This window comes from Belonocnema kinseyi, chromosome 2, assembly GCF_010883055.1.
Source record: "Belonocnema kinseyi isolate 2016_QV_RU_SX_M_011 chromosome 2, B_treatae_v1, whole genome shotgun sequence".
NCBI lineage: Eukaryota > Metazoa > Arthropoda > Insecta > Hymenoptera > Cynipidae > Belonocnema > Belonocnema kinseyi.
The window spans coordinates 140,427,874-140,439,350 of NC_046658.1; positions in this window are offsets into that span (position 1 = coordinate 140,427,874).

Genomic DNA, 11,477 nt, shown 5'->3' on the forward strand with positions numbered 1-11,477 from the left:
CCATAGATTTTTTTATACAGGGTAAATTTTTAAGAGCTTTCAAAAGTACCAAAAAAATACGAACCTTTTCTTAAGGAATTTGTCTTTCCGTAACATCATGTCTCTGAAAAAGGAATGTGTTCTAAGATTTTGAGAATGAAAATGATATTGTCGGTCAATTTAAGTTAAAAAAAACATTATGTTTTTTGATAAAGTATAAAGCTTACGACGAATAATTTTATAAATAATCGTTTGGGCATTTCATATTCTTCTAACTGCCCTTCCTTAGCAAATAGTTTAGAAATCATTTGATTTCGTTCAACCATAGCTTACTTGTTTGAGAAAGACATTCCGTACCAAGTAGCTATTTAATTTTTATTAATAAGCAAATAATCCATAAATACAGTCTTGTTTTGAACATTTTTTTTGAGAAAAACATTCTGTTTCACACTTCATTCATACAATTTTCAGGTGGGACATTATAAATTTTGAATAAACTAAAATTTGTATATTTTATTTACTGTGCTCTTTGCGGAACAGAATTTTGAATATTTCGTGTTAATTGTATTAAAAACTTGAAGTTATGGCTGAATTGAGGCGATTCGAACCATGCAAAATAATTTTTGCATAAAAAATGAGCATCTCGTGTATGATTTGAAAACGGCAAAAATGCAACTTTTTTGTCCAGTGAAAATGAAGTTAAATTTTATTTTCTATAAGGATACATTGATTTAAAAAATGCAAATCATTTCAACAGTATATATTGAATTACAAATAGTATTAGATAATCCTTTACGGGAGATAAATGTTTGCAGGGTGAGTTGGCAGAACATGGCCGAGGTCCATAGTTTTTCAACTTATCCTTGCGATCCTTGAGCTCCGCATGAGGAACTTCCTACTATTACAAATGATAAATAATATTTTATTAGAAATTATTATTTTATAAGAATGTGGCTCCGCTTGATAAGTAAGTGGTGATGCTTTTAATATTTTTGATCATGAGCAGACGACTGATGTGGCAGCAATTTGCTCGGCTGTGATTGGTAATATCTGTAGCGCGTAATTTCAATGAAGGTCGATCTAAGTTACCGTTACTTCTGGTGTCATTATTACGCCCAAGGGTAAAACAAGTTTACTTTTAATATTATAGTAGAGCGGCTCACATTTTATGGAACGTTACAGGCTCATAACACAGTGATTGGGCATGAAAGTTTCTATCTGCCAAAGCCCTTAAACGATAAAGAGTTATAGGCGTTTATCGATTATTACCTTAAATCACAACCTTATTCACAATTATCGATGTATCAAATCAAGATTATGTACTTGCAACAAAAATGTTATCCTGTATTGTTTGTTTCAGAATTAAGTTCACAGTCTAACGCCTTCAATGATGCTCACCCTAATCCTTATCTCCGTCGTTCTTGATCTCCTACTTCATCTTTTCCTCGCAGAAATTCTCAAGAGACGAATCTGTATCTTTCCACTCCTCGTTATCCTGCCAGTTCTCCACCACCTACACAGCCACCCCTGCGTGCCAGGTCCAGGTCTCCTCTCAGGCAAAATTTTTCAAGCTTACTTGAATATAGATTTGAAGATCTTGCTCGTGTTCGACTAAGTCCTTACAACAATCCGAATCAGACATTCGAACTTCGAAGATACGTTTTTCCTCTTGACAAACCGATTGGTTTGAGAAACAGGAACTCTGTCCTGAATCCAATGCCAACAGAAGAAAAAATTATATTATCAACATTTAGTGGTGACATATTCGCAATATTGGAAAAAGCAGTAAATAAAAACACGATGCTTCCTGAAATATATATGAGTGAAACTGTTTCTACACAGTTAAAAAGGGTAGAAATAAATTAGAATAGCGGCGAAGTTAAAGAATTTACCCTAGAAGGAATCGCGGAATGTCCAATCACCTCCAAAGAAGCTTTCAAAAGTAGTTACAAAGTAATTCGCGTTTAACCCGAAATTCTGGACACTTTATTAAATTGTTTAGTTTTAAATCCTGCTCTTTAGTCTGAAATAACATATTTTTCGCTTATTCAGTTAAAAACCTTTCAAATAAAAAAAGAACAATTTTAAACAGTTTGAAACTCAATTGATTCAAACAGAAAACCTTAAATCATTAAAATTTCAAAAGGTTTGCATGCTTTAATAATTATTGTAACTTAAAGGGAATGTGCTTCTTCAAAGATAGCAAAATAAAGTAAAAATTATATTTTTCATCATGACGTTATTTTGCTTACCCTAAAAAACCAACATTTTTTTTAGATATAATTAAAGAATTCTTATGTTTACCTTTCGTAACATATGCGTGCATATTGTCAAATAAAAACTAACTATGGGTTATTATCAAATTAAAGGACATTTTTAGTGACTAAAGTGCCAATCACATTATCATTAGGAATTTCATATTTAACAAATAATTTTTATTGTATCGCATTTGAAAATTTAAATTCCAAAGGTGGCATTTCTGAAATGCATGCGAATTAGAAAGAACTAAACATTCAACCACATATTGTAGATAATATTCACGAACATAAGTAAGCTAAAGTAATAAATGAAAAGCTTAATTGCTTATAATTTTCTATTATTTCAATAAACGCGTTATAACTTAAAACTGAATAACATGTTAAACGCAAGTGGAAAAAATAGGACTGTAGCTAAGTTTTAAACCAAAATTTCAATAATGTAGTGAAATTTTTAAGAAAATGATAACATTTTAAAGAAAGTAATGGAATTTTTAGCTGAAATAATAACTCTTTGACAAAAAGAATTAAATCTCAACGAAAAATATAATAACTGATATTTCAAGCTGGAAAAGATTTAAATTTTTATTAAAAAACATTCAAATTACCTGAAAATATCAATTTTAAAACGAATATGAAAAATATTTTACTTTTGAATCACAAACAGTGGAATTAAAATTACGACTTCTTAACAACAAAAAAAACTTTTAATAAAGAGGATTAACTTTCAACTAAGTAATTTAATTATAAATAACAAATATTTATTCTCAGTAAAAAAAGTACTCGATATATTAATGGAAAATTTTTTTAATTTTTAATAAAAATCAGTTGAATTAAACCTAAACGAGGAATTTAAAAAAATATATAAAGCGGATACATGATAATATGAAGATTCTTTTTTTGATTTACAGATCTTTTAGTTTTATTTCTTGAGGGTACTTTCAATAGAGCTTAACATTTTCAACAATAATTATAACAATAATACTAATACCTATTTGTTTTTAATAAAGATTGTCGTAAGTTATTCCTTTTGAAATAAAGCTTAATATTTGAAGAACTTCCAATGCAGAGATCCTTCAACGCTGTTTGCGAACGGAGGTTAGAAAATAATATACAAACCAGTCCACCTGATCCTAGCGCATGCGCAGATACACGCGATTGTGACGTACTGGATCGTCACGTGTCGTAATTGAATGAACAGGTGTAGTCAATCTTTAGTAGTTATCCGCGCGCATATTCAAATAGATATAGAATATGATTGTAGCTAGTATATTAAGTACACGAAGCTTGTTGGCGTCGTCGAAACCTTTTGCGCAGTTCTCACAACTGCGTAGTTCTCACGCTTTTCCTCAAATCGGTTCTCACGAGAAGGAAATCGTAAATTTCATGGTCACTTGAACGCGACGAAATTCCAAACATGACAGGCGATAACGACAGGCTGTAAGAGGAGACAAAGCCGCCTTCGATATAAAAAACTGAAGCTTCGAGTTTTACGACTTTTCGGGCAAGGGTCCAAACCGTTTGCGACGCCTGGGACACACATGTCAACCTCCTGCGAACATCGGCAGAGCGAGAGGAGAAAAGCGGGAAAAGCCAGCGAGAGAGGAGAAGAGTGATGCGAGGCCCAAGCGGGAACGGGGAAAGCCAGGACGGCTTTTCATTCGCTGACGCACCAGAAGGGCCGCTCTTTTTCCTCCCACGCAAGAGCAACGACAGCGATCCGCGACGAGCCGGAGAGCATCTTCGCAGCATCGCCGATCGGCAATATCGATCCGACCACCGACTAGCTAGTTGATCTTTCTTTTTATTTATTGTATTTTCTTGTACAACTTAAATTTCTAGAATATACATAGAGACTTAAAGGGTTAGTTTAAGTTCTCTTTTAAACTAAAATATTTTTGTGTATCATTTCAAATCACATCAACTAGCATTGGAATATTCAATTATTTTATTTAATTAATTTCAATTCAATTAAAATTTCAATTAAACTCTAATTAAATTTTGAATAAGATCGGCGTTCGCGCCGTAACCCCAGGAGGGATATTACACGATATCACTGCATCACACGAATTACGAAAGGAAAACGACTAAGCATTTTCTTTTTTAATATTAAAAAAAAATCAAATCGTGAATAAACGTTAGTATTTACGGACACACTTAATATTTCTATGTTTATTACTCAACTGTGACTACAAATTTTTTACTAGGAAAAAAGATTCACGTGAATGACGATTAAAATGACAAAAATCGAGGTACAAAATTTAAGGTTTTAACAATATCATTTGTTTGGTTTGAAAAATTTACATAAATTAAGGTTTCCGTTCCCTAAAGTTTGCAAACTTCAGACATTAAACGTTTTTTTTTGCGAAGTGCCAAAGTAAAGGAGAAAATCCGTATCTCCTTGTACAAAGTCAGGTTGGGACACCTTAAGCTAATGACGTTTGGGGTGTTTTTATATTAAATTTAAGTCAATAGCGAAAGAAAAAAAACGAACCGAACATTTCGCAGAGTATCATAAGAAGTAATGATTAAATAAAAATAAGTAAGAGTTTCTAATTTAAACGTATATTACTGGGACTTCAAGTTTGCCTGTAATTTGACAATCACCCTCATATGTAAAACTGAAAACGTCTTTTTTGACGCTAAGAAAGTTAAAAAAATAAATAACTAAAAAATTTCAACTTAAGAAAGCTCTCTGTTTTCGTTTGACCCATCACTGTAAAAATAAAAAAATAATATTCCTAAGTCTTTTAAATTTAACCGATTTTTAAAGGCCGCTACTTTAAGATAACAACTCTCCTAGATATTAAATTTTTAGGTAATACTAGTATATACACGTCTATCCTTCAGCATAGGAACATTAAATCTATCCTTGATGGTAGAAACATCATGACTAGCTGGCGAATAGGTGTCACTTTCCTTCCAATCGACTTCAATCGATATGTTTGCATGGTATAAGTATTATTGAAATGCCTATATATTCGTAAGAAAAATTCTTGACAAGGATAATAATTTAAGCCAAAAGCGATTATAGCGAATACTCTCTCAAGCTCAACTCCATTGAATGTGTATTTGAAATCAATAGATAGTCCTGCATTACGTATTCTGGCAAATTATATAGTTTACAATTTTTAAGAGCCATTCTGATTGGTTAGCATTACACCAATCTTCAAATTGATCAAGGTGATGTTGTGTATTTTGACACCAGTTAAGGTCCATTATTGGGATTGACAGTTTAACGTCATTATCGTAAATTTAAACTGAAATCAGTCAAGTAAAATTAAGAGGTGATTCATGGACATAGCAAAAAGTAGTGGACAAGGGTTTGATCCTTGTGGAATTCCAGAGGTTGTTGTAACATATGGAGATGAAACACCTATATTTTACATGTCTCCCTATCCTATAAATTTTTATAAATGAAGCGTATAATATGGGTCTTCAAATCTAGCTTGTCTAGTTTTTCTAGTAATATCACATGCTCTTTTTATTACATAGGTGGCTACAAAAGTTTTGCAATACAGACGAACCTTTTGTAGTTTTTCGAATTACCTTCCACCGAAGTGAATATGCTTTTCCAAACTTCGAAACCAGTAATCGAACCAACCCTGCCACTTTTTTTCAGGAAGATCCGCACACGCTTGGTCCCACGCCGTCAAAAGGTCAGTTTCATGAGTAAATCGACACCCTTTTAGTTGTTTTTTTACTTTCGGAAACAAACCAAAGTCATAGGGAGCAAGACCTGGACTGTAAGAAGGGTGATCTAGAATAGTCAGTTCAGATTTGACCCAAAAAGCTACTGCGACCTTTGCTCTGTGAACCGGTGCATTGTCGTTGTGGAATAGCTAGGGGCTGAGTCGAGATTTCGACCTGATACTTTTGAGTTGGTTTATGACTTGGGGTGAACATACCTAAGTGTACCAGGAAGAGGTAACTGTACGCTGGTTCTTCAGAACCATCCTATCCACAATGCCAAGTTTCGCAAAGAATACTGCAATCATTCTTTGTTTACAGATAGAATCTTCCGCATCTTTAGTGGAACATTCTCATCCTCAAACAGCCAGATCTTGTTTTGTGATTTCTTTCAAACGTCGTAATAATACTGCCAGGTTTTGTCATTTTTTAGCACCACTTTACTCTCGCTGCCATTCGCTCCTCGGTCAAAGCATCTGGTACCCAAAGAGTACAAACCATCCTCATATGTAAATTTGTATGCAGAATTCGACGGACTGCTGGTGCATTAATATGTAATGTTTGCTCTACCTGCCGGTGAGTATTTCTTCTATTATCATTCAGTAGATAATTTACAGATGTAATGTTTTCCGATATCACCACTTCCGGCGGTCGACCTACGCGTGAGTCGTCCGAGAGACCGAAATTTCCACTTTCGAACACTTTGTACAAACGGAAAATTTTTGTGCGATGAGGACAATCCTTACCCAATACCGGAGACATTTGCTAAAAAATTTGGTCTACACTTAATAAACCGCGAGAAAAGTTGTATCGAATTATAGCACGATATTCTTCCTTTGTCCACGACGCCATTTCTCAATGGGTCCACGCTATGTGCTTAAACTGTAGTGAGACCTGAGTCAACAGGTTTCCTCTTCCTATTTAATTTTTGACGCTCTTTCTGATGACGCAAGGATCATCACTCTTTTTCCAATAGGTTTCGCATATTGCAAAACTTTCGTAGCGCCCTTCGTAAAGGCCTTCGTTAGATCTGTGTAAATGACAGCAAACCTGCTTATACGTATTCAACAAGTTGAGTAAAAGACAAAAAGTTAAGAATAGTGGATCTACATAATACAAACCCGTGTTTGCTACAGTGAGACAGCTTAATATACTGCGGTCGCTATTTTTCATGTAGACAAATTTTAAAGATTTTTGATCATTCACATGATTCCGATATAGGTCTGTAATAACTAACTTCTGACTTATCACCTTTCTTCCATACTGGAGTTGAATATAATTTTTAATGGTGATTACCACCAGCTGTTTCCTTATTCGGGATTTTTTTGAAAGAATTTAGAATGTCTTTAAAAGCAAAGAAACGTTATGCTTCGACTAATTTTTAGTTATTTTTTCTATTCAAGGGGAATGCAAGTTTTGCTATAAATGTACTGATATGTAACTATTTCTTTTGAGATTAGGAATTTTATGTTTTCACCCCGCTTATACAAAACATGAAAATTGTCCACTGTTTTAATTAAAAGACACATTTTCTGTAAAAAGCAAGAAATTTTTTTATTATTACTTTTTAATGTATGTTTTATATATAAATTTTGAAAACAGTGATGGTAAAAGCTCTAAAAGAAATATGTTACTTGCAAACGATTAATGTAAAATACAAATCCTAAAGCAAGAAAACATTCTGTTACTTTGCACATTGTTTTTATAAAAATTATTTTTAAGCCTGCAAACGTAAAACATCTGCTCGCAGCGCATGCGCAAGTAGGTGCGACATTAGATATTATCGCGACCGTTTGACCTTGAAAGATGCATAAATACTTTCCATTAAAAAGACATTTTTGCAATATATAAGCCAATTATTAGTTATACAGATAAATCACATAGGTCACAAGGCACATGTCCATTACCATTACTCATTTTCGACAAAATGTGTGGATATGACTTTTTAAATTGGGACGGCAGAGTACTGCACCGCTGTCTACGGGTGTCGGAAGCGGACTATGGAATAGAAAGAGAGAACTAATCGAGGAGCTCCACCTGTCATTTTCTAAGGATGGTGATTGGTCCTACTTATCTTTCCTTTGCTTTTATTAGAAAAGGATCAACTGTTCAATCAACGATAGCCATCCTTAGAAAAAAGACAGGTGGAGTTTCCATATTGAGCCTCCCATTCTATTTCCTACTCCACTTCGGACAGCCGCACATTGGCCGATAGGAGGACAAAAATCAATGTTTGAAAGTATTTTAAAATTGATGTTTGAAAGTAAATTTCTTTTTCTTCACTTGTTGACGTATTGTTGAACATAAGCATAAACTTTTTCGAGGTCTTATTGTCGCTTACGTAGTCCTTTTAATGTAGGTTATAACTAATAATGTGTGTTTCTTGCACACAAGTTTAACATGGCTTTTTTGCATGTTGGAATAGTTCTAAAGATGAAGGCTTCAATAATAGAATAAATTCATTATACTAGCTTATTTTTAAAGCAAATAAATATGGCTTTTTAACCAAATAACATTCTATATGAAACAATAGGTTTTTGTTTTAATTCAAAAATAAGGACATACTAGATCAGGTTTAATATCTGAAGTTGGTCAAAACAATTGGGGAAATTGTGAACCTTCTTTTGTTTCTATGAATGAAATGTCACGTATGATCTTTGGTCCAATAAAGTGACTTTCGTTCCTTGTAAGTAATATTTAGAATATCTGAAAGAATATTTTCATAGTGGCCATGGTGTTACAGTTTAAAAAAACTAATAATTATAAATAAAATGAATTTCGCTCCCGAAGGAAAAGATTTATTTCTATTTTTGTAGAAAATAAGAAATCGATCAACGTCATTTGATGTTAAAAAAATCAGTTACAAGAGTATGTGATTAAAAATCTAAAAATAGAAAAACATCCTAAAGACGTACAAGATAAGGCTTTACAAGTTATTAAAAATGCCTGCCAAGAAATGTTAATTAAATTAAATAAGGTCCAAAGGCATTGGGATAACGCTTTGACCCAAAAAGAATCTTGTTTTGAGGTGAAAGTTGAATTTTCTTGTACTGAACTTCATCTTTAAATTGAAGATGCCGTCCCTGCCGGCATAACATAATAAGGCTCAGTCTAAGCACAAATCTAGTTTAAGATGAACGACTTACAGCTGTAAAGGCTGTTTCGACAATATTATAGAAATATTTTCTTTGAATAGCAGACACCGTTTATTTGAAATAATTTATTTCATTTAACCGAATATATTTCTGAAGGAAGAAAAATAACTTAAGTGAAAAGAAATACTTGCATTTGCAGAGAAAACTATTTCTTTGAAAGAAAGAAATTCTCAGAGCTAATTACTATTTTTTACAAAAAAATTTCTTCACTTTAAATAACTTTGAAATTGCTTCCAAATTTTGGAAGCCTCAGGAATTCTTTCACGTATTGGGAATTCCTACGAATTGCTTTAAAATCTCTATGATGTCTGAGAAACTGTTTGGAATAAAGTGGAATGGCTTGTAATATTTGGAATCAAATGTCATTTTTAAAATACTACCAAATATCTGTAAATCCTTTAATATGTCCTTATATTCTGTTTCGAAAATCTCATACATCTCCCAGAATCTCGTTGGAATCTGTTGAAACTTTGCAATCCTTCGAAATTTTGAAATCTCGTGTATAGATTCAGAAAAAAAATACTAGAAAGTCGAGTGATTAGCCCGCCACATTAAGATAATTAAAGAACCAATAATAAAAATAGTTTGATATAGAGGCTGTAAAACTGTTATGTCTCAGGAAAACAATGTGATATTATTGACATTAATCTTCACATTTTCGTGATTAATATGATATTAGGGAATATCTGCGAATGTGTAATCTAATCTTTTTGCGTTGAAATTAGCTCTTATCAATTGTAAATATTTAAACAGCACTAGTTAATCTCTGATGAGAGATAACCACAGAAGGACAGAATATGTGATTGATAAAGCAGTAGAATATTCATAAGTTACATTGTAAATTGAATTTCTTATTAATACATTTATCAGTATTTCTTTCAATCAGGAAACATGAGGATCATCAGTACGCTGCTCTTTTCCGTGGCCATCATCTTGAATTCTATCGGTGAATATAATAATATGTTATATCTATTATTAAGGTAAATAGTTTTTAAGCTCTCAGCAATTAAGCATTTTTTTGATATAATGTACGCGCAGAATTTTTTAACGTACGTAGGGCGCTACGAAAGTTTTTCAATACACGAAACTTATTGGAAGAAGAGAGATGATCCTTGCGTCATTAGAAAGAGCATCAAAATTCAGGTAGAAAGAAGAAATGTCTCCGGTATTGGGAAAGGATTGTCCGCATCGCACAACAATTTTCCGATTGTACAAACAGTTTGAAAGTGTAAATTTCGGTCGCGCGGACGACTCGCGCTCAGGTGGACCGCCGGAAGTGGTGACCGGAAAAAATAGCGTCTATGAATAATCTACTGAATTGTAATGGAAGAATCACGTAACGGCATATAGAGCAAATGTTTCACATTAGTCCGCCAGCAGTCCATCGAATTCCGCATGAAAATTTACATACTAGGAAGATTTGTACTCTATGGGTACCACATGCTTTGGCCGAGGAGCGAATGGCAGCGAGAGTAGAGTGGTGTCAAAAAATGCTAAAAAAATTTGAATCGGTATCTTCTCGGGATATAAATAGTATTATAACAGGCGTTGAATTTAAACATCAAGTCTAAAGCTAGCTGAAATTAGAAGAAATAAGTATTAATATAAAAATTTTTAAATTAGAAAAATTTTATATAATTTTGCTAAAAGCTAGTAATTATTTATACATTTTTATCAAATATAATGATGCACATGATGCAATATAATAAATAGTACAATAGTATAATATGTTGCAAATGTAGAACAGTCCAATGAACGGTGTTTTTAAAAAGGCTGAATAAGAATAACAAAGAGTTTATAGAAAAAACGTATTCGCGTCCGGCAAAATGATGATTTAGTGTGCCGGATCACACTGTAAAAGTTATTAAAGTGGCTTTTAGTAGAAATTAAAGATTCAATATTTTTTAATTTTGGATATTTTACTTTTATATACTAAATAAGGTGCCTTTTACAAAAGATAGTTTATTGAAATAAATCAAGGTAAGATCTATATCACATTTAAATTTATTAGTCTATTAAATAGTTATTTATAGATATAGAAATGATTGAATCTAGCAATCCCAACTTAACAGTTTAGAAAGTGTACCTGTACTCGAGCTAGTCACTAGTAAAATAATAATCTGCAATGAAATACGGCACCCTTCATACCAATTATTTTCGCATTTTTCTCCCTGTACAGTTTCTTCTATTTCAATTATTTTCTTCTAATTTAAAATTGGATTGCTTTTAAAATTACATTAGGGCAGCGTTTGGAACTAATTATATTATAGCAGGCTTTGTTAAACTAAATTTTGCAATTACTACGAGGGTAGTTCAATAAGTCCTTAGAATGACCAACAGATGGCGCGCGAATCGCTCCAAATCATCTGTTTTCAGTCAGCACCACTCCCGACTAGAT